Consider the following 6,000-nt stretch of genomic DNA (forward strand, 5'->3'; position numbering starts at 1 on the left):
GGATTGGGGGTGTTCAGCAAATAAATTATGGATTCTCTGGCTTTTCCCATTAGCTTTTTCATTCCTGGACATGGGTGGCACCGTGGGTTAAACCACTGTGCTGCTTGGGCTTGCCAAACGAAAGGTTGGCGGTTCAAATCCCCGCGATGCGGTGAGCTCCCATTCCTTGGTCCCAGCTCCTGCCCACCTAGCAGTTCGAAAGCATGCCAGTGCAAGTAGATAAATAGGTACCGCTCTGGTGGGAAGGTAAACGGCATTTCAGTGCGCTGCTCTGGTTTCGCCAGAAGCGGCTTAGTCATGCTGGCCACATGACCCGGAAAAACTGTCTGCAGAAGCAGACAAACACTGGCTCTCTCGGTTTGTAAAGCGAGATGAGCACCACAACCCCAGAGTCATTCGCGACTGGACTTAATTGTCAGGGGTCCCTTTACCTTTAACAGAAGAACAATTTCTGTATTATATCGCCATTGAAATCAGATTGCCCATTAAGAGATGACACAAGTAAAACTTAGACGACACTATAAAAGGTGGTGCCAAATAAGGGTTTTATTTTGCTGCGCTCTCTTTTGGTGTATTTCTTGAGATTGTCTTGGTTTGACACACCAGGAAGTCTATTAATAGGCTAGATCTGCTTCTTGTTGGCTTGTAACTCTGGTTTCTAAAGACCTATGCATTTTGATTTGAACCATTGAACTTTGGATATAAGTTGGCTTGTGACATGTGATAAACCACTCAGATGTTATGAAAGAAGGAAAATATTCCGCCTGACTGCTTTATAAAAAACAAAAACAAAACAAAACCCACATGTTTTTAATGCTGCTGCTGATAGAACCTACAATATATAAACTGATTCAGTCACAGCTACAGGGCATAAACAGGATTAAATGTAAAGAGTATCAACAGTTTAAAAGGACAAACACAAAAATGATTTTTGGATACCATATAACCATCCCAGTCTCAAGACAAAGCTGATTGAACTCGGTGTCTTTGGAGCCTTGTCTAAAGATGAACCTGTGCATTTTTCAGAAGCAAATATTAACATTTTAACTTGGGCACGATGGAGCGGCATTGGGGTGGGAAGAGTTAAGACAGCTGTAGGTGAGGAATTAATGTGTTTTGGTTGGTTTTCTGTTGTATAGGACACTTTTACGGATTATTTTTAATCTGTTCCTCACTGATCTAAGAATTAAAACCAGTGTGCTATATGAGACCCAACATTTATTGAATTGCTATTCAACTGCAGGACAAGGGGGTGAGAAAGTGGCCAGCTAGTCCATAATCTTGGTGCAGTTCCTATTCTCAACTTTGTGCGAGACACACCAGAGGGAGTTTTATTTCTTTGGTTAAAAACATTTTTACCCCACTCTTCAACCAAAAAGGGCCCCAGACCTGCTTACATAAGATCAGTAACAAAGACGGCAGTCCCTGTCTTACTGCTTAAAATCTAAATGACATGGCAGAAAAGGACAAAAGGAGGAGGAGGGAAAAGGAAAACAAATAGACCCAGGCAGCAGCTCTTAAAGGTTCATGTTTCTTATAATGACCAGCTTGAATGGAAACAGCTCAAGGAGACTGGGAGCCTAACAGAGTTGGGCTGTCAGCAGAGCACATGGGGTAGTCCTACTTCCCAACCCTTTGTCTGCTGCAGCCTGAGAGAACGGGCTGCTGCCAGGCAACAGCTCAGGGACCGGGAGAGCCCAGTAGTCAATCAGCAAAAAGCGTGTTGACATCTGGGGCACTTGGACAATCCTAAGATCATGTGAGGACAGGCTGGTCTCTGGCAGGGAGTTGCCTCTGCTGCAATGTGTTGCTGTTTCCATAAGTCACAGCACTTAATGCTTGGATTCCTGTGTCTTCGTAGCCCAAAAGCTGAGAGTACTGATGTCACCAACAAGTTATCTCCAGAACGTGGCCTGACCGCACTTGCAAACATCAGCATTATCCTGTCCGACTGAATGCTCCAGAGCCATCAGGAGCCATTTGGTTGCATCTGACCCTCACCAAGTGGACAGCAGCAGGGCAGTTGGGAACCTAACTCCCAATTTAACTCTCTTGTCATGTCTGTATCCCTGATGGAGAAGCTGGACTCAACCTCCTCCTCCTCCTGAACTGTCATCCTCAGGCACCCCATTGACACATACACAGCTGCTCCTATTGGCTCAGCATGCCCAGGAGGGGTAGGTGAGCCCGGCAACACAGATGAGGAAGGCCCCCTCAAGGGAATTGCTGCCTATTTCACAGCTGTATCATCCGGGTGGCCCACAACCACACCAGCCGATGAACAGACACGGGTTCTTGGTTCCCTGGTGGCATGCACATTGTGGAGAGATCTGTGCTGTGAGAACAGGCGGAAGACATACCTGCAGGTTAGGTAGATTCAGCTGTTGGGAAGTTCAGCAGTTGAACAGAGACCCTGACTAGGCAGGGTGGGGAAGGAGAGAAGAAAAAAGCCCACTTTGGATAGCGAGCCCAGCTACACAGGGAGAGAGAAAAGAAAAGGCCCAACTGAAGAGCAGATCACTTGAGGAAGGAAGCAAGGAAGCTCACCAGGATATATAAAAGAAAGTACTTCTTCACACAGCACATGGTTAAACTTTGGAACTCACTCCCAAAGGAGGCAGTGATGGTTTCAAAAGAGGACTGGACATATTAATGGTGGGCAATTGATGGCTGCTAGTCATGGTGGCTATGATCTGCCTCCAGAGGTAGAGGCAGAAATGCTTCCAAATGCCAGTTGCTGGAGACCACAGGAAGAAAGAATACTTGTGTGCTCAGATCCTGACTGAAGCTTTCCCACAGGCACCTGATTGGCCGCAGTGAGAACAGAGTGCTACACTAGATGGGCCACTGGTCTAATCCAGCAGGATCTTCTTAGCAGGGACCTGATTTGGGTGTGGGGGACTAGATCATGCAAGCTGCATTACTGCCATTCTGTATTCTACTTGGATTCAGTCTTTTGTTTCAGATCAGAGTCATGTCTCCTGTTTGGCCATTCAGGCTTCATATTACATTCTCTGAGAAGAACAATTCCCCACCCACCCACCCCCAGGCAAGCCAGGTTCAGAGTACAGTGGTACCTCGGGTTAAGTACTTAATTCATTCCGGAGGTCTGTTCTTAACCTGAAACTGTTCTTAACCTGAGGTACCACTTTAACTAATGGGGCCTCCTGCTGCTGCTGCTGCGCCGCCGGAACTCGATTTCTGTTCTCATCCTGAAGCAAAGTTCTTAACCCAAGGTACTATTTCTGGGTTAGCAGAGTCTGTAACCTGAAGCGTATGTAACCTGAAGTGTATGTAACCTGAGGTACCACTGTACACACCAGCCTGTCTAGTGGGACACTTCTGCTGACAGCAGTTATGCAGTAGAAACCATGCCGACACCCTCCATGGGGGTATGGCTCCATTTCTGCCATTTTATGATGGTGTCTCTGGGCTGCTTTCACACTGTTGCTATTTTGTGGGTGGGATTCAATTGCATACCAGCAAATTCACGCTTTCTCCCCTTGAATGGGTTAAATTTTGCCCCAGGGATCTGCGGATGCACCCTATTAGGTTTATATGTACCAAGGAAGAAAAAAGACAGTCAGTGGTAGATGTGTTACATCCATCTTTTATGTGTGTGTAGGGCTGTAGCTCTGTGGTACAGCATCTGTTTCACATCTATAAGATCTCAGATTCAGACCTGGCAGGTAGAGCTGGGAAATACTCATCTGAAATTCTGAAGAGCCACAGCAAATCAATGGGCTGTAGACAACATTGAGCTAGGTGGACCAATGGTCTATCTCAGTATCCTCTGTGTGTGTGTTTGCTGAATCTGAAATATGATAGAAATATGCAAAGCATGGATTTTTTTCTCTAATGCTGTAATATTATTGTGTAATAATCATTTGAATAATATCTAATAATAATAATATGTCCCATATGTTGTTAACATAACAATTGGTGAAAAGTAGAGAAAAATAAGAAGAAATGACAGGGAGCTGCACTGCAAGAACTCATTTGCGGTTCTCATTTATTTCATTGATGCTCACGCAGGAGAATTTCCCAGCTGATGCTGCTCAGTATCAACAAATATAAACTCAGCGATACAGTTGGCTGTCATGATGTGAACTGTAATGGTTGATATGATAAGGAACCCCCCTTACACAAGCATTTGGACTAGATTGCTTTCTTTAACGCCGTAATGAGCCCACAAAATGTTAGTTAATTGCCACTCCATTCTCTTTAACTAGATAGCCCTTTTGACATGAGAGTGCATCATGTGTCGACGCTCTCCTTACTTCTTTCCCATGTCCTCTCTTCCTCCATGCGACCAGCTCTGTTGCAACATTTTTGGTGCAATCATGCCGAGATTCATTTTCACTTTTATATTAGAAAACCCAAATCTTTGGAATTAAAACCTCTTAATATTGATTTTCCAATACCAGGTGTAAATTACACTCCGCATGACAGCATCCAACAAAGCTTCAGGTGCTAAGATGGCTGCCGTAAGGATGATGTTCAAGACCCACTAGACAATGGAGAAAATACTTAAAAATAATGTAAAATATACTCTTGGTGGTCGACTAGAAACTTTAACAAGCTATTTAATACCACAAGAAAAAGAAATTGTTCCGGGGCCAGAGGCGGGAGTTGAAAAAACATCCTAAGAAAAAAGAATGATTATTACTTCTTTCAACTTATAGTGCATGAGTAATATTTGGAGATTTTGGGAGCAAATGTAATTATTCATGGTGATAACAAGGTCCTCTTAATTATAAGCTTCCCAAAATGTAACATAGTGTTTGCTACTTCAATCACAATCTATTCCCATTAAAATTGAATACCAGAAGATCATCTTGATTAAGAGAGGACCAAATTATATCCCTGTTTCCTTCAAAGCCCAATACCACATTATATTCCCATATGAATCATGCCATCATAAGACACGCACAGTGTTTTGTTTTACTGATCCAAGATATAAATTAGGAAAACCGATTTGTTTTGGGCCACACATTTTTGGGTGTAGTGATATGCAGCGTTCAAAACTCCCATTGTTCTAGGCGTGTTTTGCAACAGGGAATTTCATAAATGCGAGCAATTTCTGAGCTCTGGGTGCAGTACTGCGCCTAAGATTTCAGATCAAAATTGCCACTGTTACTTAGAAGTAAATCCCAACCAACTTCAATGGGACTTCCTCCCAAGAAAAACATGCATGGATTGGGGACCTGAAAACTTTATTTTATTTTATTTTATTTTATTTTATTATTTTCAACCCAGCATGCTTTGTTTAGATTTTAATTGCCTTGTTTAATGTACTTTTAATGTGTGATGTGCTTTTAATTTGAAATATGCTAGTTATGATGGTTTAAGTAGGCCATGTTAAAGTGTTATCTACCCTAGAAACTCACAGTAATGCTTAAAATCAAAACAAATTTTGGAGTGGGATCACTGAAAGACCCTTAAGTCTGCAAACTGGACACTCAATGTGGGTGTCTCTGTCATCAGTTGTATAGGCCTCTAATATGTGTTAATTGTGGTGCCAAAATGATTTATATTTATATGAGGGAAAGGGGGTGTAGGGAGAATTCAGGGCTTGTCTGCAGAGTGGAAGAAAAGGAGGACCTTTTTCTGCCTCCCCATTTCCAGCCACCCAGGGACCCTCTTAAGACTATTAGGGGGAGTGGGCAGGGGAAACGGCTTTCTGTTTTGAAGTCTTCAGATGGGGACTAGACCATGTGAAAAATGAACACAAGATTTTAACTGCAGTTCATTCATTTCCAGCTTTGTATTCTTGTTATTAAAAAGTGTGCCTAGACATTCCATGGTTTTGCCCATAACCTAGGTGCCATTTAGCTCCTAGCTTTCTTATCTCAGTTTCTAAAAATGGTGATATGCCTGTGTTGGAGAGAACGTTTAGTAAAAAAGAAGAAGACGACAGTAGTAGTAATAGTAGTAGAAGTAGTAAAAAATAAATGCATCCCACCTTTTATTCTAAGAGGATATAGACGTTGACTTGGA

This window comes from Podarcis melisellensis (genome assembly GCF_964234715.1).
Source record: "Podarcis melisellensis genome assembly, chromosome: 3".
NCBI classification, from domain to species: domain Eukaryota; kingdom Metazoa; phylum Chordata; class Lepidosauria; order Squamata; family Lacertidae; genus Podarcis; species Podarcis melisellensis.